At 39.2% G+C, this 22,992-nt stretch overlaps 1 protein-coding gene across 12 annotated transcripts in view; it reads right to left on the reverse strand.

Annotated features, from left to right (window-relative positions):
- The window catches only part of SPOCK3 (SPARC (osteonectin), cwcv and kazal like domains proteoglycan 3), a 404,141-nt gene that overhangs the window by 357,626 nt on the left and 23,523 nt on the right, over window positions 1–22,992 (reverse strand). The window lies entirely within an intron of this gene.

The following is a 22,992-nucleotide window of genomic DNA, read 5'->3' on the forward strand; positions in this document are numbered from 1 at the left end:
AAAATGTGTAATGCAATATATGGTAAATACAATGAAATACGTAAATGTATAGAAAGGGAACTCTGGAGCTGCAACTTTGAAGCTGTAGCATACCCTGAATCCTCCCTCTCCCACACACGCTCCCATTTGAGTTGAACCAACTCAGCGTAGCTTTGGTATATGCCAAATAAAAATACCCGAGTGACAAAGTCTGAAGTCATACTGAATTCTTGGAAGGCCAAGTGGAAAAAAAGGTCTTGGAGGAAATTCCTAGAGTACATAGAGCCAAAGTGCTATCCAAAATGTTGCTCTTTGTGAGAAAAGCTATATTGAATCTTGTTGATTCAACCCATCATGAGAGGGGCAAGTTTTCCACTCCTACACAGACTATTATTGTTTTATTAAAAAAGGATGGACTTCCCCCACCCCACCCCACACACAGCGCACTGGTTGCCACTCCTACAAATGTCCAATCACTTGGCAACCATGCATACACTAAACTATTGATGTTAACAGTTCAGCTGACACTTAATCATCTTTCTCCAGCTGAATATCAGTGTCCACACATCAGTCTCAGGCCAGCTGACACGTTCATATCATGGTTTACTCAGAGAGGCCAAAAATGCAATTAGTTCAAAGTTGAATAAAATCAAAAGTAGCAGTATATGATTGCTGTAATGTCTGTGCCAGGGTGGATAAAAATGACTTCTTGTTTAAAATCTGATTTTTTGATAAAGATACGTTATAGCTCAAAGATATTTCATCATGGAACAGGGATTAAAAATTCTAATTCTATAGTATGAGACAATATATTCAATATATAATGTTTAAGAAAAGTTTTGTAAGTGAGTTCCAATAGTTCATGAATTAGGGACCCAATCTTATACAGTTCCAGGGGCTTATGTATAGATTATTTAGGTTAATCTTTTTATCTACTTAATGGGACTCAGTGCTCAGTCTAAAAGATATCATCAGAGATGCTTAGTTTTGCAGTTCTCAAACTGTGGATTTGTGTCGCCAGGAATAACATGCTTGTTAACAGCAAAAATGTTTTTAAATAAAGAAATAAATATATAGAGGTGAGAAATAACAGACCTCAATCCTACTGTCCCTCTGCAAATTTGTGTACACAGAGTTAATCCCTTACCTCTCTCTAAAAGTGCAAAGTTTCAAAAAGTTCAATGAATAGAAGATTGTTCTGGGCAGAATAGATCTGGACAAGAAGAAGTCGTCTGGAGATAAATATGAAAAGGGAGGGACAGGCAGTAGAAACAAAAAAGTGAAACTGTTTGAGCAGCATATTCCAGAAGTCTTGAAGTCTCTCTGAGCGTAGCCTTCATTGATTTACCAAAGCCATACCATTCTCACACTAGAAGGGAAAACCTATACTGGCAGCAGGCCATAAAAGAGACCCAGTTTGGGAATAAAGAACCATTCAAGAAATATGTTTGCTGATTATGTTTTAAAGAAAGTCACACCAGTGAACTGAAGGAAGTCATTTAAAAACTTGGATTCAGAGCCTGTTGAAGTGATCATCTCACTTTTAACAGCAGTGGCTTCTTCTGCCTGTGTAGAAAGGATATTTTCTTCCTTTGGACTAATTCATTCCAAATTGAGATAATTTGGGACCTGAAAAAGATTGTGGGTTTTTTGCAGATTATGAACAAACAGGAAAATGAAGATGAAGACAACTAAGTCAGCTGCAGAAGCCAATATTTTAAGTTTCCCCTGTTGCCTGGCTGACATAGTCAATGTAATTTTTGGGGTTTTTTTTTTTAAAATATTTCATTTAAACTATTTTAGTTAACAATTTTAACAAAACAAACCTGATTTTAAAAAACTTGAATGTTTAACTGAATTCAAAAATTCAAAAGCTTGTTTTGTTAAAATATGTGTGTGCTGTTTAGGAAAAAAAATCCAGAATACACAACATTGTTGTTTTAGTTAAAACAAACAATTTAACTGTCTGTCTGGTGATGTTCTCCTCCTAATACAGCATGGCAAGAAAATCCTCCAAATATTAAATGGATTAACCTGTTGAACTGGATATCGTTCACTTCCCAGTGACTTCATAAATACCTGCTTCAATTATCTTTGGTAAATGAAATAACCAAACGATCATACATTTTCCGATATAGCCGTAAAACTAATCTGAAAAGTTTAGAAAAATCAATCCCTTTAAAAACGTATAGTGTGTGCCTTCTAAAAATAAAAAAAAATTTACATCTATCTTGAGTTGTGAAGAATATGTATTAAGGTTATAGCAACCAACAAGAATGCACTTTTATGTAGAAATCCATGATTAAATTGAGTCTTCCAGACTAGTGATTTAAATCAAATTGATTTAAATCAAATCCACCCTGGGCTGTGCATTGCTATTTGTATAGTTAAGTGGCTCTCACTAACTTGAACCTTGTGAGGGGAATACAGGGTAAACAAACAGGGCTAAGAAGCCACCGGTGCCTAGCTATTATCTCCATATTCACCATCTACAAAAGAATTGTAATAGTAAAGTCCCGCACAGCAGAGAACCACAGAGTGGTTGGCCTGTCTCAAAACAAGTCTGATCCAAACGGTAACTGTAAATCCTATGCACTGACAGCAGTACTCTTGTACATATGTAAGGGTGTTACACATACTGATTTGCTAAAAGGGCCAACATGGTAGTTAGCATGCCAAATCTATGCAAGATAAATTATCTCAAAGGCTTTATCTAAGAATCCTTGCACAATTCACAATTGTAGCAGAAACATCTTGTTTGCTAAAGCAAAAAGGCTCTGTGCTTTCAGAGCTAGAACACTACGGTTCAGGTTGGTCACAGGTTTTGAGCAATAAATATAGAAACTGAGTTTATAGCAACATATGTGTTGCAGAATTCTCTCCAACAGTTTCTCTCTTTCAGAGTGTGCAGAAAGTTGATCAAGGTGTTTGAGTTAAATAATTTAAAATTGCCTTAAATATGGAGTCAGGTCAGCAGCTGCTCCTCAGTTCAAGGATGCAACCAAGGTTGCATTTTAAGCCTCACTCATCCGGCAACTTTGTAAGATGAGTTTTTCTAATTAATTTCAGTATCCACTAAAACTGTTTCAGAAAGTTTGAAGACAACTATTAAAACCATTTTTAAAATTATTGTTGCCAAAGAGGAAAAAAAAGTTGGCTCCGCTAAGTAAAAAAGAAGCTAGTTTTATAAAGTTTCAAACTTAAGGGCCATAAAAATCTAGGACATGGACTTGTGTTTATTTACAAAGAAATTAGTTTTTGTTATTGAGTATAACAATACGTCCTTTATTAGATCCACATGGACTAAATCAAAATTTTATTAAGTTTACGGAAGTCCAAGAGAAAAACTCACTACTAAAGATCCTCAGGGCAAGGCAAGGTATCTTTGAAGAATAAAAGCTCTGCTCTACATGGGCAGGAGAGGCCACCGAAAAAATCAGGAATCTTGCAGAGCTCATGAGCTCTTCAGGGCTGTGGCAACATGGAGCTACATGATCCTTGGCTTCAAGGAAACTTAAGGGGACTGGAGATCCCCAAGAAGCTCCTAAACATCACACTAGCTATATGTTTTTTAAAAAGCAAAAGGAAGTTCCCTAAACAATTCATTTACTGTCCTTCGATATTTCTACTATGTTTCTTGGAATACACAGGATAGTACAAAAGGATTTCTTGTGGATTGAAGAGGAGTCATGACATGGCAGGAGCCAGGCAACATTAAGCTAGTTTTGGGATTTATGTAATGCACTATTTACAGCTGTCCATCATGATTTTAAATTGGTTTTATTTAAGCTTCACATGAAGAATGAATGCCACTGCAATAGCAATAGATTGATTTTTGTTGTTAGCACTTATACAGGTAGAAAAGCAAAATAATGCTATGTTATAACTTGGTAGATTTTTTTTTTGTCATAATAGTGGCAGCTTTCGTTTATTTATCCTATCATGGGAGGAAGGCCAGAACACCTTTGTTTTGTATTTTTGAACATACAGTCAGGAGAACCAGAGTGATCAGAAGAGTTTCTCACTCTGGAGGTGGTCTGATTTTAAAGCAATTCAGTCTAAGTTGTTAGAGTTTATTTACATGATGTCCTACCGCTCTAGAATCATAAAATTACAAGCCATTTAGTCAGTGTGTAATTTTATAGAAATCTTTGTAATCTTTGTATCATGTTTGGTGGATTCCAATTCTTTGATAGGGAGAAAGGAGTTAAGTGGTTCAAACATTAATGGACGTTTATTCTGAACACTTAGAGAACTGCTTCAATTTTTAGAGTCATTACACCTATATACAGAAAATCCACAGTGAGAGAAAATGATAAGTAAATACAATAACTTATTTGTATGAGGTTTCAATTATGGTTAATGGAAAACTTACTTAATATACGGTATGTTTGTGAAATAAAAGCAGCATATTGAGACTCAAGGGTTCTGGGTGCTACATCCTTAATCTAGCATTAGTATTGATATAAATTTACAAATTTAACAGTTAAAGTCAGGATGCTAATTATTTGGTTCTATACTTCAAAAGCAGCTTCTCTTTCATCTTATTTAAAGTCCTTTATGCACAGCAATTCTTGACACAAACCAAATAGAAAAAGGTCAAAAAAAAAGAGTCACCTGGAAGAGAACTCAATAGAACAAGATTTGAGGGTGACCAAGGTTTGAGCCTAACCACTCTGGGAATTATTCCTGGGCTAACTTTATTATAGGCTGTGACAGATGTGGAACTGCCTTGTGATATTTTAATACTGTATGTTAGTGGGGTGGTTTTTGCACTTCTGTATAGTAGTAACTCAAACAGGAAGTAGTAACTCAAACAGGAAGCTGTCTGGAAAAAAACAAACAGGAAACAAAAGAATGGCTCAAGATAAGAATTCAAGGTGTTTTGCTGAAGTGTGACTTAAGGAACAGTATTAGAACCATTAAGATTTGAGGACTCTAGCTGGATCACCTGTCATGCTTACAGGACTGGTTTTGTCCAGAATGGACAACACCTGGAATCACAGACGAAGACGAAGATGAAGAGATTAAAAAAACAACCCTCTCTCCAGGGAGAAACACATGGTAGTTGTTCAAAAAGACCAGAATGAAACACAGGAACCCCTGTGTGGGTGACTTAAGGAGTTAGGCTTGCGTAGGTTACCACCAAGTAAGATAAACATGCACAAGACCATTTGTTGTTATGCTTTGCTCATGCTGGGGCAGGGGGGAAAAAGAGAGGCAAACATACACACTTTGGTTTTAAGGAGACTGTCCAGTCAATACATGCATGCACAGCACTGGTAATTGTCTCAACATAAAGACCCACAGGTGTCCAAGCTCAGCTGGCTGAAGAGCGGGAGAATTGTGAAATTCCGCTCTCCCACCATGGATAGGTAAAAGGCATGAGGCCTAAACCCTGAAGAGGATGTACTTAGACCAGAAAGGGAACACAGCTGCAGCTAGCTCGCCAACCATGATATAGGCTTTCATTCCTCTCAAACCTGATTTTCAAACAGAACGGAAGAACCTTTAAGCATTTTTAAAGGAATTTTTTGTGTGGTGAACTTTGAATGTTCATAATTTACTGGAAAAAATATTACTTAGTTTTCCATTTAAAGTGAAAATGAGTAAATTTTCCCCTTACTCATGTGTTTACAGACTGGAAGTTTTCTTCATTGCAACGCAATTGTATATTTTTGGAAAAAGGAGTATTGGTTTTTACTAATAAATATTAAAGTTTCAGTGTCTAAAGATGATGTTCCAGAAGCCTGTGTGCTCAAATTGTGAACAGGAGCCTCAGCTCTATCTTAGAATTCAAGGAGCCTGTATCAGGAATAAGGGTGTCAGATTAATCTCACATTCCAATGATAGGGATTAAGGAAATTTCCAGCAACCTCTAAAACAAAACAAAAAACAAACCCACACATCAAGCGAGCATCTGAAGGAAAGCTAGAGAAAAAAAAAAAACTTATGAAATTCCAATGTCATTACACTGTACATAAAAACAGACTAGTCGATCATGTCATTTCCATACTTCCAAATCAAATGTTAACACTGAATAAGACCCAGCTATGTAGAGTTATTATACTTCCATTTTCTTCACCTCACCTTAACTTTCTGCTAGGAGTACAGGCCATGTTCTGCTTTTTCAGGACTATTTGAAAGCACTACAGAGTAAAACCCTCATGGTTACCAAAACCTGTGTTTATGTGTTAGTAACAACACAGAAGTATACTTTCTGAAGGTACTACACAATTTTCTTAGTAAACATTTCTATTTAATACAAAGACTAAGGATTTTAAAAGGGTTCTTGTTGGATTCTCCCATCACTTCAATGGGCGAGTGTTTGCCTAGTGTTGACCTGAGTTATGGATTAGATTTTATAAAAAGAAAAAGGAGTACTTGTGGCACCTTAGAGACTAACAAATTTATTTGAGCATAAGCTTTCATGAGCTACAGCTCACTTCATCGGATGCATTCAGTGGAAAATACAGTGGGGAGATTTATATGCATAGAGAACATGAAACAATGGGTGTTACCATACACACTGTAACAAGAGAGTGATCACTTAAGGTGAGCTATTACCAGCAGGAGAGCGGGGGGGGGGGACCTTTTGTAGAGATAATCAAGGTGGGCCATTTCCAGCAGTTGATAAGGAACAGTACGGGGTTGAGGGGGGGAATAAACATGGGGAAAATAGTTTTACTTTGTGTAATGACCCATCCATTCCCAGTCTCTATTCAAGCCTAAATTAATTGTATCCAGTTTACAAATTAATTCCAATTCAGCAGTCTCTCATTGGAGTCTGTTTTTGAAGTTTTGTTGTTGAAGAATTGCAACTTTTAGGTCTGTAATCCCGTGACCAGAGAGATTGAAGTGTTCTCCAACTGGTTTTTGAATGTTATAATTCTTGACGTCTGATTTGTGTGCATTTATTCTTTTATGTAGAGACTATCCCCTTTGACCAATGAACATGGCAGAGGGGCACTGCTGGCACATGATGGCATATATCACATCGGTAGATGTGCAGGTGAATGAGCCTCTGATGGTGTGGCTGATGTGATTAGGCCCTGTGATGGTGTCCCCTGAATACATATGTGGGCAGAGTTGGCAACAGGCTTTTTTGTAAGGATAGGTTCCTGGGTTAGTGGTTCTGTTGTGTGGTGTGGGTTGCTGGTGAGTATTTGCTTCAGGTTGGGGGGCTGTCTGTAAAGCAAGGACTGGCCTGTCTCCAAAGATCTGTGAGAGTGATGGGTCATCCTTCAGGAATCAAGTCCAATCCTGGATTTGCACATGCAATTGCATGTCTTGCAAACGTAGTTATTGTTGGGGGAGGGTTTGAGCCATTGGCTTTAAGATGTGCTCTCTTCTCCTCACCCAAGCTGCTCCTCAAAAGCAGACACACACTCTTATAACACAGACCTCTCCATCTGGGTCTGTTTAGTGCAAAGGAGTTCCCAGATTTTAATGTCTCTCTCGTATGTTTTAAGGTTGTCCTTCAAAAAAAAAAAAAAAAAAAAATAAGTTTCTTGATATCAGAGGATAGGCAACCCATAGAGTGGATGCTCGTGCTCAGCTGGCTGTAGATCATGGCTTTCCACATACAGGCAACCTCCAGGAGGACCACATGTCTGACCCAGCAAAGTTGAGCCCTGATAAGCATGCTCTTGATGACATGGTTGTGTCACCTCTTAAGGACTTCAGGTGGCAGGACAGGATCCCCAAAACTGATGTTACAGATGGATCTTAGGCAGCAAAGATGAAAGCTCTCCAGCTGTTCGGCATAGCATCAATCAATCCATGTCTCGCAGCCATAAAAAGGAGTAAGGTGAATACAACAGCATGTTAGATTTTTATCTTGGTTCCCATGCAGACTGAATAATCCCTCCAGAGCCTGAGGGTGAGCCTGCCAAATGCCAAACACTGGATGACCTCATCAACATAGCATTCCTGGAAATGATACCCAGGTAGCAGAATTTCCTGACAGAGTGGTGCACTGTCAATTGTGACATGGGATCATGATGTGCATAATCTGGTGCCAGCTGGTACATGACCTCCATCTTTTTCAGACATTGTGAAACTGAAGGATTTTGAGACCCAAGCAAAGCAGTTAGTGAATGTCCTCAAGTGTGTGCGCTATAAGGGCACAGTTAATATCTATTAGATTACCTTTGTGTAGGCCCTGAGTCACTGTAGATTGAATTAACCCCCATCCAGGCATAAACCAGTCATTTATGCCTCTTCCAAAGTCCTGGAATGCAAAGAAGAGAATGGCTGAAGAGAAAATGGCAAAGAGGACTGAAGCCATTACGCATCCTTGTTTGGTACAGTTGGTGACGGGGAAGGCTTCTGATGAGTCACCACACTCCATCACCCTGGCCATGATGCCACTGAGAAATGAGCAAATTACAGCAATCTTCTCTGGGCAGCCAAATTTATGAAAGAAAGAAAGAGTTTCCATAGGCCCTTATGATTCACCTTGTTGGAGGCCTTGGTCAGGTCAACACACCACATACAGGCCCTTGTTCCATTCATGAGCCTTCACCTGTATTTGCAATCATCATGTGCATGTGCAGAAAAGCCACAATGTGACTCTACATACACTAAGTCCACTAAGGGAGAGACAAGCCTGTTGAGGACAATCCATGCAAAGACCTTCCCTGCTACAGACAGTGGTGAGATTCCAGAATGGCTGTCACAGCTAGATATACTTCCCTTCCATTTGTACATGTGAACTATGAAAACATTCTTATACCTTTAGGGCATGGTACCCTGTTCCCATATAGCCTTGAAAAGGCTGGCGAGTTTCCTGACCTCCATATTTATACATTTCAGGTAGAAAGTCGTAGGGCTCTGGAGACTTTGCCAGACTTTGCTTGAGGACCTGAGTCCTCATCAAAAGAAAAAAGGTTCACAGACAGCTCCTCCAGGACAGGACACTGTGGGAATATTAAGTAACTTTCAAATAAAATTAAGTAACAAGTCTACCAAAGTGCTATTCCTATGCAGACTTTGAATTGCATCAGAAAGCAGTTTGTTAAAGTGTAGGATTTGGAGAAGAAGAATATTAATATTCAACTTAAGCGCACGCACACACAAAACAGGTTTTATTCTATTCTTCTTTCCAGTTGATTTTCTCAGTTTATAGCATGGAGTATGAAGCACCTGGATTTTCTGGTACCAGACTCAAATATTTATATCTAGTCAGCAAAACAGAAGTTTTGATAATGGATCCCTCTAGACTAGCAGCTCTCAGTTCAATATTAACATATTTCTGGTTCTTCTCATCTTGTGTCCCAAAGAGGAAGATACTGCCTATAGTTGAGATGTTTCAGGTGTTGATGAGTCAGCAAACATGCCTTCCTCAGTGAAGTCCCCGAGGCAGTTTCTATATTTATAGAATTTCGCCTCCGAGCTCTTTGGCTTTCAGACTAAGGATATATAGTACAAGCAGAACAGCTTATCCATAAGGGAGTTTTTCCTATAGTGTTTCAAGAAACCTACTGAGCATGCTCAACACTACCTTCTGGCTGTTTCTGGGATCCAGAGTCCCCAGCTCTGCTCTCTATTGAGATAGAATATTTGTTGTTTGAATTTTCTCCACACAGTTTGCCTTTTCTTTGGACTTAAAAATAAACTGTTGTGGTATAATGCCTACAAATTCATAGTGTTCCTTTTATATTTATATATAATCTCCAAAGTAGCAACCTCAAATTTAGTGTTTTGTCTGGTAAACCAAGTATGGCACCTACCTTATTCAGTCAAAGTGGTTTGGTTCCTTGTTTGTTTTATTTTTCATTTTGAAGTTGCTTTTATTTTTGGTTTACATTTTTAAATCTTGGCCATCTACTAGATCATACATTTTAGAAGTTATTTCCTGTGTCTTGTTAAATATCCTTTTTGAACATACATTTTTGTTGGAAATGGAAAGTGAATTCATTTGATTTTTTTCTTAAATTTTATACAGCTTATTTTACTAGACTTACAATCAATTAACTATTTTGTTTACCACCCCATTGACATATTACACTTGATTTCAGTGAGTTTTTTTTTGTTTTTTTGTTTTTTTAAAGATGTGGTTAACTCATCCCTGTGCAGCCTTTTAGCAGAGTAATAGTTCAGAGCTAGGCCCACTAGACTTCAAATAGCCACACTTATGATGAAGCATAAAAACCACATGGAAGGCAAAATTACATACCCTCTACATGAAAGGTCACCAAACTGTGGGGTGCACCCTCCTAGGGGGGTGCAGAAAAATGTTCAGGTGGGCACCACAGGCTCAGGCCAGCCCCCCCGGGGAGTGGGGAGGGAGCACCACCAAGCCCTGCCTTCAGTCACGACCCTGGCTCCTGGCCTGGTGCCTGGCCCCATTCCCAGCCTTGGCGTGGCTCTGCACTTGGCTGGGGGCCTGGCTACCAACCACCACCTTGGACCAGCTCTGGCTCCACTCCTGCCCCTAGCTCTAGACCCACTGCCAGCTACAGCCCTAGCCTCATTTCTTTATTCCTGTCCATGCCCTCCTGCCCTGCTCCTGGCTCTGGCTCCAGAGGGGAGATGCAGGGGAGGCAGACAGGGGTAGGGGTGGAGGCGGGGGCAGCCAAAAATCCTAGAGCCAGCCCTGACTGTAAATAAATAAAAAAAAAAAAGAAGAAGAAGAAAGAGAGAGACTCCTATTTTAATGCCTACTGGTCCTCCTCAACCAATTCTAAATCGAGAGTGTTACGAACATGCTTACAAACTCTTAAATCAGCCTCAAATTCTCTCATGATCACCTCTATTTTCTTGTAGCAGCAGCAAAGAACAGTGATGAAAATATACGACTCTAACCACATGTAATACAAGAGTGGACAAATCTGAATACTTCAGGGACAAGCTCCTATGTTACTCTTCACAGAAGAGAGGAGTAAACAGGTTGTTGGGGGTGCGGGGGAGGTTGTTTATTCTTTGTTTTAAGGACACTTGGGAGACAAAGATGCATGTTCCAAGAGATTATGGGAACAAACATGTTCAAGAACTCTGAATGACTACACTAATGGAACAGACTTCCACTAATCTACCTCACAAATAAATATATGTAAATAGGTTTTCATTTAAGGCACATGCAACATATGACACCTGGCAGCAAGCTTCCATTCGTGTACCCCTCCAACCCCCCCACCCACACACCCTTCTCCCATCCCGCATTTTAAAACATTCAGTTGTCCAATCAGGAAGTAGCAAGAGCACATCAGCGCTGAATACCAAGTAGCTGAAGCAAACAATTCAGAGACTGGAGGTAGCATTTGTAAAATTCTTGGCCTGAATCGTTTTGACAAATAATTAATTATTTTTGGGCACCTCAAAACAAAAACAAAAAAAAAAAGAAAAAAAAAGTCACCAAAATTAGTCATTTTTGAAAGTCATGAATTTAAATACAAATACCCCTTTAAAAAATATAAAGGATCCATGCAAAAGTCAGGACTGGTTCACAAACATCTTTAATGATTATTGTTCTAAACTAGTAGTTCAACAAGCTCTAACTACTGATTTTGTGCCTTTAGCAATTGGAGAACTAACTCCATGCCCCTGTCCCTCCTGATGTTCCACTTCAAAACTAAGTCAACATCAGATATTAAGTTTCTCCACAGCTTGGAGAGACAGCACAGGCTGGAATCATAGATACAAGTGGACCCCCACCACTCAAGGCCTCCATCTAAAATATTTACTCCAATTTTTCTTAGTTCTTATGTCTTCAATATAGGGATGAAGTTTTGTAGGGTTTGGGGGGGGGGGTTGGTGGAGGTGGAGTCAACTGAGGCACCAGTTCTGAGCAAAACAAATACACAGGGAAGCACCACTCCTACATTAATAATTTTCTACTGTACTAAAACATGTGCTACTAATCAGCCTTAAAAAAAAAAACCACAAAAAAAACCAACCACCTATCCTCATATCCATAACCCTATGGAATGGTCTCCATATAGTACAAACACACAGTTAAAGCAAACAGTCTCCAGAAACAAAATTCATGCCTTTAGCAAAATCTTGGCTGAAATCCTACTTTGTGGTTTTTCATTCTATGATGGAAGTTTGTTGGTTGTTTGTTTGTTAGTTAGTAAGTATTTGCAAAACAAAACAGCTAGACATTTTTTAAATACCTACTATAAAACGCCAAGAGTGACTCACAGTTGCGGCAATTACTTTTCTGTGCCAACTGACAAAAATACTAGTAAAATCTTTTCAGAGAGAAAAAGATAATTCCAAGCTTCCTTCTGCTCCCCCTACAAATACTTAGAAACATACAGTTTAATGTATTATTACATTAAATAATTATATGCGTCCCCCGTGTCTCACCAGAGTCCCACTTTCTTGTAAGGAAAATATATAATCTATAATACAGATTGCTGCAAAAGGAAAAATATACTTTTCTACTAGCTTAGATTACCAAATTCTGAATGTAAAAAGACACCCCGTAAAGTAGAATCATAGAATATCAGGGTTGGAAGGGACTCAGGAGGTCATCTAGTCCAACCCCCTGCTCAAAGCAGGGCCAATCCCCAATTTTTGCCTAAAATATAAAACATGCAGAAGGAATGCTTTGGAATTCTATCTACAGTTCCAACTGGAGAAATGATTGAATTAACATCAACACCTCCTGTTTTTCTGATGGCATTCTAGAAGACAAAGATATTAATGGCTCAATCTGGCAACCTGTAGTCACGGCTGCTACTCCACCAAATGCATCCGATGAAGTGAGCTGTAGCTCACGAAAGCTTATGCTCTAATAAATTTGTTAGTCTCTAAGGTGCCACAAGTACTCCTTTTCTTTTTGCGAATACAGACTAACACGGCTGCTACTCCACCAAATGCATCCGATGAAGTGAGCTGTAGCTCACGAAAGCTTATGCTCTAATAAATTTGTTAGTCTCTAAGGTGCCACAAGTACTCCTTTTCTTTTTGTAGTCACACAGGATTACTACTTTGAATACAGGTAATAGGATCAGGCCCTAAATTAGGGGTTCTCACAACAAAAAATTTGGTGGCTGCTCTGAGAATTTTTCCTAAAATATTTAATTAACTTTAGGAAAAACAAATAAATATCTACATATTCAGGTCCAAATCAAAGTAATTTATTTATGTAGGTTTTTTTGCAAATCTAATAATAAAAAGAATGTACAGCTGTCGGTATTCTTTATTGGATCTCAACAGAATAGAAACAAATATGGTGCTTTGTATGTTCTGGTCTTTTGTGGGTTTTTTTGGTTTGTTTTGTTTTTGCTTCTTTTGGTTACTTTTTTTTAAGCTAGTAAGACTGCTTCTGTGAATAGTGATATTTGTATGTTTGTTAATATCACTTTTCACAGCAGCAGATTTGATAGCTAGAAGGCAGTGAAAAGAGATATTAACATACAAATACCACTTCTCACAACAGACTTACTCAACCCTGATAAGACGGAGGACAAATTAAGCCCTGGATGGGGAGGTGGATAGGGAGGCAGCAGGGTCCAGGGGAGATGGGGTGGTGAGCCTGGGGCTAGAGCCCGAAGCCCAACAGCTGTAGGATGGAGCCTGCTGCCATGTGGCCGGAAGCCAGAGCCTGCCACCCCAGAGCTGAAGCCTAAACTCCACTTCCCCTGGGAAGGTGGGAAATTCACAATGGCTGCCTGCTCCTCTTGTGTTTGTGACTCTCCTGCTTCCCTCCCACCTCAAATCACCGCCCAGGAGGCTGTAGCTGCATTTGAGAAATGCTGCCCTAAGTCATCTTCAGAAAAAATAAGGCTTATTACACTCTTGCTATGAACTGATGTAACAGAGCACTCTGTTATTGTACTCGTGTATCTCATTAAAACCATACTATTTTACAATACCCAGTTTTACAAAACTGACTTTTTTTTTGGTCTCAAAAGAGTTATGTTCTGTTTACTGTATTTGACAGCACTATTTTGCTGTTTCTCCAATACAACTATAAAAGTTTTGCCTCTTGGTTCAGTAGTTCTCTCACTGCAACAGGGGAGAGAACAAACATTAAAGGGAGGGGGGGGGAGAAAAATAGGATAGTAAATGGGAACAAACATAGTACCCGCAACTACTTTTTAGAAAAAGATTTGACTGATTCAAGTATACAGCATCCCCTTTTAGTGGGCCGACCTAAAGACCAAGAAGTGATAAGCTGGAAACTGGAAGTTTTTTTAAATATACAAACACACACTTCTGAAATTAAAATGCAGATAGCATTGATAATGTTTTGTTAGTTAATCCATTGGTCAGGTAGGGGTGTGCGTGCACGCACACGGTACAAGGCTGCTCATGACACCACACTATAATATCACCTCCCTTACTTTCATGACTAAACTTTCCTTTGTATATAAATGGGAAAGCCAAAAAAAATGTACCAAGAACAAATTTTAGTATCGCTACAAAGCTGTAAGAAACCTAGTGCATATCATCGCGTTGTCAGCAGCAATATATCAATTGTCTAGTTTTCACTCTGAGTTTTCATCATGATTTTACAAGATTTCTTCAAAAGGTCTGTTACTATACTTTAGAGATCGCTTTCACTCCCAGGCCACAGCTCCATCTTGAATCCAGTAAATAACCTTTGAGAGCTTTGCATGTTCAAACAATCTCTCAGGGGACTTTCTTCCAGGAGGTGATGTGTAACACTTATTACTACAAGCCTAGGAGCATGCAACTTTTCATGAATTCCTCTCAACTGCTACTTCGTTTTGTACAAAAGACAATACTTCTATGAAAACAAACTGGCCAGTTAATTCAAATGTATCAGTACAAATAATCTAATCTGCGCACTCAGTTTTATTTTCTGAAGTCTATAGGGAAATATGTTGTTCTCTAGACTAGAAAGAGTATTTCCCAACTAAAGCTCTATTCATTCCAATTTTCTTCCTCAAGATGTTCCACTCAAAGTATTTTCCCTTTTCTGCAGAATTCCTTACAGTGTTACAGCACAATTATTTACCTAGATATTACTGAGTCAACAGCATAGAAATATTAAGCAAGTAATGTATTGTTGTGTTCTACTAGACAAACATTTTTATAATGCCTGTTAGTATGCAAGCACCTACACAATAGCCAAATACCAATCAGGAAGGGATCTTTAATTGGATTAATGCCTGGGGAAGAGTTTTTTTCCCCCTCCCCTGACTGATATACAAAAAGTCTGAACTTTAGTAGTAAAAAGGAAGATTTTAGGGAGGCAGGTAAACTTTTTTTATTCCCCTACATGGAAAGGGCTACATATTCGTCAATGGGATTTAAAATCAGTAATGCACATCTGCGGAGAAGTATTTGCCTTGATGTAACAGGGTGCTGGCCAGGAGGTACTGAGCCAGGCCCCTGTTAGCCCAGCTCCAATTAAGTAGTATTAAATTGGGGCTGGCTGAGTATGCCATGCTTAATTTCTGGGAAAGCAGCACCTGCGGGTCTTATTACCCAGGGGGCTATATAAAGCTGGCAGGAAGGGGAAAAGAAAGGAAAGGGAGAAGCCACAGGCTGTGCATCCCTGCTGGCTGGAGAAGATAGCTGTCCCTCAGGTTGCTGATTTACAACTGTCTGTAAATAGAAGGTGGTGGGAGCGGACACTGTTAATAAAGAAGCACTGGTGATTGCACTTAGAGGAGGTCTCTGGCTGATTTGTGCAAGGGCAAGGGAAGGCCTCGTTACACTTTATTATGCCCCAAATCCCATTTGCCCAGTGTGGTAGGCATCTATCTGTTTACCATGAGTAGAAGTCTGCAACCGCCTCTAGCTGAAACTCTGCTTCCAAGTGAGTATATCAGAGGGTCTGTTTTGTGGTACAGGTGGCTTATAAGATCAGTTTCCTCTTGATCTGTTCCATATACAATTATACTGGTTCTCTTTTTATTATGCTTACTCACTGAAATGCGACTCTGTGTTGTGAAATATTCCCATCCTTGTAGATGGCAGGTTTTACTTCATTTTGCCTTAAGACTCAGCCACTATTTTGGCAACTGACCCTCTGAAAGATTTCCCTGAGCATATTTGAAGACTATCACCTTTGCTTGGATGTCTGCTTTCCAGGATCATAGCAACTATGTTAGCCAGGATTATGGCCAGCAAGGCAGAGAAACTAAAAGGACTTATGAGGCAACTGAGATGCACCTAGGTGCACTGTTCTTTCAAAGTGCTGTTTCAGCCTTTTAACTTTCCACAGGAAGAATTTGTACAATTCAAGACATAGTATTCACTCAAGCAAGTGACGTAGATACTACAGATCCTTATGCCTCATTTATACCAAGTACAGAAAAGGCCAGAAGTTGTCAATATCTTCTCTATGCAAGAGCTTCCATCAGTGCTACAACTAGTGTGACGTCTGTACCTCGTGGGAACTCTCTATGCCCCCATGTTCATCCTTATAAAATGATTGTGTGGAATCCAGTGCAAAGTTTGTCTTGAGTGTCTTCGGAAGGCTAATGATGCACTGAGCATTGTTGTTAGTGATGTTATAGTAATTGTTGTTACAGTAATGTTAGGTTATAATTTCATGTATATAGTTAATGTTGAAAATGTATCCTCATAGCTTAAAGCAAGCCCAGGCAAAAATTCTCCAAAAGCAAAGGGGCAGTTCACACCTCATCAGGGCATGTATGGGACAAACCCAGCCCAGCTTCACAGGAACAAAGGACACTGCCCTAGGCAACAGCAAAGGATCTGTTGGACTCTCAAGTGAGTCGCTCCCCCTTCCTTTGGGACTCTGGGGGGGGGGGAGGGCGCAAAGCCAAGAGGGAAGAAAGGACATGAAGAGCATGGCAAAAAAGTCTTCCTTTTATCCTCTCTCTTCCATCTACAGACGTCACCACCAAGCGACTGATCAAAGGGGAGAGCCTGGCTGAAGGGCAACCAGCCAGCCTGTGGTGAGAAACGTCTAAGTTTGTAAGAGCACTGAAAAAGTGTTAAATCAGCTTAGAATGAGTTTTGCTTTTATTTCATTTGACCAAATCTGGCTTGTTATGCTTTGACTTATAAATCACTTAATCTATCTTTATAGTTAAGATGTTTGTTTGTTCTACCTGAGGCAGTGCATTCGGTTTGAAGCATGTCAGACTTTGGGATAAGCTGGGTACATATCAATTTCTTGTTAAATTGACAAACTAATATAAGCTTGCAGCGTCCAGCAGGCATAACTGAACACTGCAAGACAGAGGTTCCTAGGATTGTGTCTGAGACCAGAGATACTGGCTAATGTCATTCGGTTGCACAATCCAAGGGAGCAGCTTACATGCCAAAGGCTGTGCGTGAACCGCCCAGGAGCTGGGGGTTCTCACAGCACAGCATGATAAGGCTGGCTCCCAGAGTCAAGGATTGGAGTGACCTAGCCGATCACCAGTCCAGCCAACACCAGAGGGGAACGTCACAACTACGGCAAATGAAGCTGATGGAACCAGTAGGTATTATTCCCTTGCATATAGCTTTAGTGCTGAAGTCATCTCAGAGATGAATCTGCTCACTTATCACCTGGCAACTCTCATGGTATACAAATCCATATACTTTGAAATAGTAGTCAGATTCACAATCCCTTGAAGTGAGCTGTAGCTCACGAAAGCTTATGCTCTAATAAATTTGTTAGACTAAGGTGCCACAAGTACTCCTTTTCTTTTTGCGAATACAGACTAACACGGCTGCTACTCTGAAAACTGCTGAACTTGGATTTGCTAAACCTTCTCACTGGCCTTAAAACAGGTCAGTATTAGAGGAATGTGAGGGTCTAATTCTACACCAAAGGAGGGAAAAAATATTCCCTTTATGACATTTTGCTACCTGTGATTGTCTCCAACAAATAGGGTCATCCTGGAGGTACTGTGCAATGACAACTCTCCTTATTTCAAGTATTCCCAAATAAATCAGTCCTCTTTCCAATTCTGACTCAGAGCTGACCTTCACAGAAGAGTCTGAGCCCTTATACCAGCTTCTCTTGGCCTTTGCCTCTGTTCTGAAGACTATTGCCTGGAATAGAACTAGTGTCTTAAAGCATGAAAGAGCTTGATAAAGAAAGTTCTGGAACTGAGGGGATTTTTGGGGAGTTTAATTGGTTTTTCTTTGCAGCACCCCCTTTGTGAGATAGTGAGTGTCAGGCCTCTGTAGAGGAGTATCTGACATAGAACTAAGAAATTAGAACTAAGAACTAAGAACTAAGAAACTAAGAAGAGCCAGGTTGTAGATTTCTTTTCCTTTATATGGTGTGTTCACTTTACCGTCACCAATATGGTTGCTGCGTTGTTTTTAGTTTTTTTTTTTTTTAAATGGTATTTATGCAATGTCTACCCTGTAGCTGGAAGATTTAAAATTTGAGCTCAAGGAGACATACCTGCACTACCTCTATTAGAATTGGCAAGCTAAAAAAGAAGTGTAGCCACAACAGCGCAAGTAATGGGAAGGGCTTGCTGCCCTAGTATATACACCAATGCTCTCTGACAGGATCATACTTTGGAAAGTTTGCCCCTCCTGCTGCTATCAGAACTAGTGTAGGTATATCTACGAGCTTTAAATAGATATCTTCCAGATCTAGTGTAGACATACACTTATGGACCAGGCCTGCTGATATCTGCCTGAGCCTCTGTGCAGGGATATATGCCCTGGATGACTGATTTCAGGGAATCATCAATGGGAATTGTGGTTAGCTGGGGAAAGGGAAAGTGGGGTGGAGCTGCCCCAGGAGAACCAAAGACATGTAGTACAGACATACCTTGCTCAAAGCTTTCCACAGTGACAAGCAACTGGCTAAGACCCTATAAATGTGGCACAAGAGATGCACAGTTCTGGGAGGTCAGCGAAATGAGGCCCAGAGGCCTCATCCCCATAATAGTGTTACAATCATGCTAAGTTCTTTCCTAGGAAAGAAAGTCCAAAGCAGATTTTGATTTGTTGTACTTGAGTATTCAGTGTCCATTTGGAAGCTTAAATTTACTAATACCTATGTAAGGTGACCACATGTCCTGATATTATCAGACCTGTCCCAATGTTAGGAGCTTTATCTCATCACCTCCTTCTCACCCCCAAAAAAGAAAAAGTGCTCTGTTTTTTCAGATTTGTGTATGAAAAAGAAAAAATGAACACAAATCAGACAAAGAATTGTAACATTCCAAATCCAGTAAGAGCACTTCAATTTCTCTGGACACTCAGACACACACACACAGATATATATTTTATTAAAGAAAACAACACATCACATCCTTCAAAACTAGACTTCAATGAGAAACTGAAGAACTGGAATGAATTTGCAAACTTGACACCATCAAATTAGGCCTGAATAAAGACTGGGAGTGCCTGGGTCACTACAAAACATAATTTTCCCTCAGTTGATATTCACCCCTTCCTGGCAACTGTTGGGAATGGCCACACCTACCTTGATTGAATTGGCCTCATTAGCACTGACCCCCAACTTGGTAAGGCAACTCCCATCTTTTCATATGCTGTATATTTATACCTGGTTACTATAATTTTCCACTCCATGTATCTGATGGAGTAGGTTGTAGCCCATGAAAGCTTATGCCCAAATAAATTTGTTAGTATCTAAGGTGCCACAAGGACTCCTCATTTTTGCACAAAAGGTTAAAGTCTTCAATAACTATTCCTGTTCTGCATTGGAGGGGGAAAAAAGATGATGTAGTCAAACATATAAGATTCAACATCTCCTGAGTTACTAATGGATTGGAAAACAGCAGCTACTTAAGTTAGACATTTCTATATCGGCAGGTCCAGATAACTTGTATCTAAGGAGCGTTTTTAAAAACAGCAGACTGAGGAACTCACTGGACTGCTAATGTTGACTCAAGTAAATCTTGGAACACCAAGAAAGCTAATGTTGTGCCAATATTTTTAAAAGATATATGGATTGATCCAGTTATCCTATAGGTCTGTTTGCATAAATACCAGGCAAATAGAAGAGTGGTTGATACAGGAACCAAGAATTAAAGTAGGGCAATATAATTAATGCCCATCAACACCGTTTTATGGGAGGGGGGGAAGAATCCTGTCAATTATAATTTTGATAGATGAAGGTAATAGTTCTGATGTTATATCCTTAGTCTTGTGTAAGGTATTTGACTTGGTACCACTTGACCTATTGATTAAAAAGCTAGAATGATATAAAATAAAACATGGCTCACATTAAAATGGATTAAAAGCTGGCTAACTGGTAAGATATCAAAAGATAATTGTGAGCACGGAATTATCATTGCGTTCATGTGTTTTTACTGGGGTCCTTCAGGGATTGGTTCATGGTCCTAAGCTATTTAAATGTTTTTATGAGCTGGAAGAAAACTTATCAGTGATTTTATATTGTCAGACAGAATCAAAAAAAGATTGGAGATGTGGTAAATAAGAGAATAGGTCACTGATACAGTGTGATCTGTATCACTTGGTCAACTGGACACAAGCATACAAAATGAGTTTTAGAAGGCTTAGCATAAAAGTGTATGCATCTAGGAGCAAAGAATGCAGACCATACTTACAGGATTGGGTGGGGGGGGCACTCTATTCTGGAAAGCAGTAACTTTGAACAAGATTAGGGGATTGTGGTGGATAATATGCTGAACATGAGCTTCCAGTTACAGGCTGTGGCCAAAATATCATCCTTGGATGCACAAACAAGGACATCTCAAACAGATGCAGAGAGGTTATTTTACTCTATTTGACATTGATGCAACTGCTGCTGGAACAGTGTCCAGTTCCAATGTCCATAATTCAAGAAGATGGTTGACAGATCGGAGAAGGCTCTGAGAAAAGCCAGAAGAACGACTGAAGGATTAGAAATCATGCCTTACAGTGGTATACTCCAAAAGCTCAATTTATTTAGCTTGACAAAGAGAAGGTGTAGAGGTGACTTCATTACAGTCTATAACAGGGTGGCTTGCCCTGGGTTAGAGAGCCTGGGATTAAGACAACCCGGATTATAATGTGAGTCCACTTGAAAGGGATCATGGATTCCAACATAAAAGCAACAGGAAGCTGCAGACGGTAGGGGTATTGAGAGAGGTAACTGAGACCACTAGAGGCAAGAGGCCTGACAGTGAGCTAGGAAAGCCCAGCACAGGAGACTGAGTGGAGCTGGAAGTGAAGACAGACTGTGTTTGTTTTGGAATTCTGTTTCGGACAACCTCTGCTGCCACCTCAACAAAGACTGAATTAAAAGGACTCTGGACTGAGAAGGCAATTGGAAAACTGCATGTGTTCTTAAAGGGGCCCTGGTGAAAGGGAAATAGGAGGTGGGTGGCAGCCACGATACTACACAGTCTATAAATACCTCCACGGGGAGCAAAATATTTAATAAGGGACTAACCAATCCAGCAGAGAATGATATAGTTCAATCTAATAGCTGGAAGTTCAAGCTAGACAAATGTAAACTGAAAATAAGGCTTTTAAAAAACAAAAAAAGCCAAACCATTCAATGACAGTTTTAAAATCAAGAATGGATGTTTTTCTAAAGATATTGTCTAGGAAATATTTGAGGGAAGTTCTATGGCTTGTGTTATACAGGAGGACAGTGGTCCCTCTGGTCTTGGAATCTATGAAGACAAGTAGCTAGAGTCTTTAGGAGTCTACCTAGACATTTGCAGGTGCAAACATCTTATTTGCTTGTTCATTTGCAGTTAACAAATACACATGCAGAACTCACAAAATAATTTCTACATTTTGGCTACATGGCGAAGATACATGGTAACAGAGAGCTTATTAAAAGATTTTTTTTCTTCTAAACATATAAAAATAATTCAAAATGCCATGGTACTACCACTGCTGTTTATACAGCACTTTTTTAACATGGATTGAAGTCACTATAGAGACTCATTTCCTGCTGTTTGACAACTTAAAGTATTTTCTCTTTGTATTGTACTAAGATATAAACTGACCTGTCAAAAATACTGGTGCTACAATTAATCTTTCTAAAGTAGCACAGTGTTTTATTTTCTGTAGCGTCAGAGTTGTACTTTCATTGGAACAACTATGAGACTTTCAACAATAAGGTTCTAAGTAGTGGATAAGTAGTGGATATCGTGTACATATTTTTCTGCACTGATTTAGGCTGCAATCTAGCAAGGACTTAATTTTGCACAGTCATTCAGTATGTTGACATTAGTATCCAACTTAGCATCCAATATATATTTTTTTCCTTTGCCTGCTGACATAATATGATTACTTGGGATGAGAAAACTTGACAAAATTCTTTTGAAAGAAAAAAGTGGAACTTAAAAAAATTGTTTCAAGTCATGCTAAAGATAAAAAAGTTGTACGACATGAATACTATAAAAAGAAAAGGGGTACCTGTTGCACCTTAGAAACTAACAAATTTATTTGAGCATAAGCTTTCGTAAGCTACAGTGAAGCAAGCTGAAGCTCACGAAAGCTTATGCTCAAATAAAATTTGTTCGTCTAAGGTGCCACAAGTACTCCTTTTCTTTTTTGTGAATACAGACCAATATGGCTGCTACTCTGAAACCTATGAATATTATAATCACACATTTAAAATGTGTCTACTACAGCAACACAGCATCCTTTCCTCCACCAAACTAAAGATGGCCCTTTTGGCTTTACCATCTTTGGAATGAATCACTATTTTCTTACTGCTTTAAAATAATTTCAGGTTCCCATTTGTGTCTTAATATTTAAGCATGGCATTTTCACCAAGCATCAAAATTGTATGCTTTAAATTTAGTTAGAGTATGTACAAACTACATATTCTAAGGCATATTATGTCTTAGAGAAAATTACATACCCAAGGTATGCCTGTTAAACAATAAAAGTTTCCCGTTTAATAATAAATTCGTTATCCATTCCAGAGAAGCACACTACTGTTCATTGAAGGGCACTGCATTTAAACTTCCAAATATAAAGTTGAGGGGTTGTTCTCCACAAAAACAAGGTTTTAGAATTCTACACAACTTTTACTAAATATGCCTCATTTATTTTAGCTGGCCCCAAACCTTTTTTGTATTTAGGGAACATGTTAGGAAGGTTGTTAGTCATGCAAGGAGAGTTCACCTCTCTAAATGGAAATGCAAAACCAAAAAGTAAGATGAT

This window comes from Dermochelys coriacea, chromosome 4, assembly GCF_009764565.3.
Source record: "Dermochelys coriacea isolate rDerCor1 chromosome 4, rDerCor1.pri.v4, whole genome shotgun sequence".
In the NCBI taxonomy this organism is placed as follows: domain Eukaryota; kingdom Metazoa; phylum Chordata; order Testudines; family Dermochelyidae; genus Dermochelys; species Dermochelys coriacea.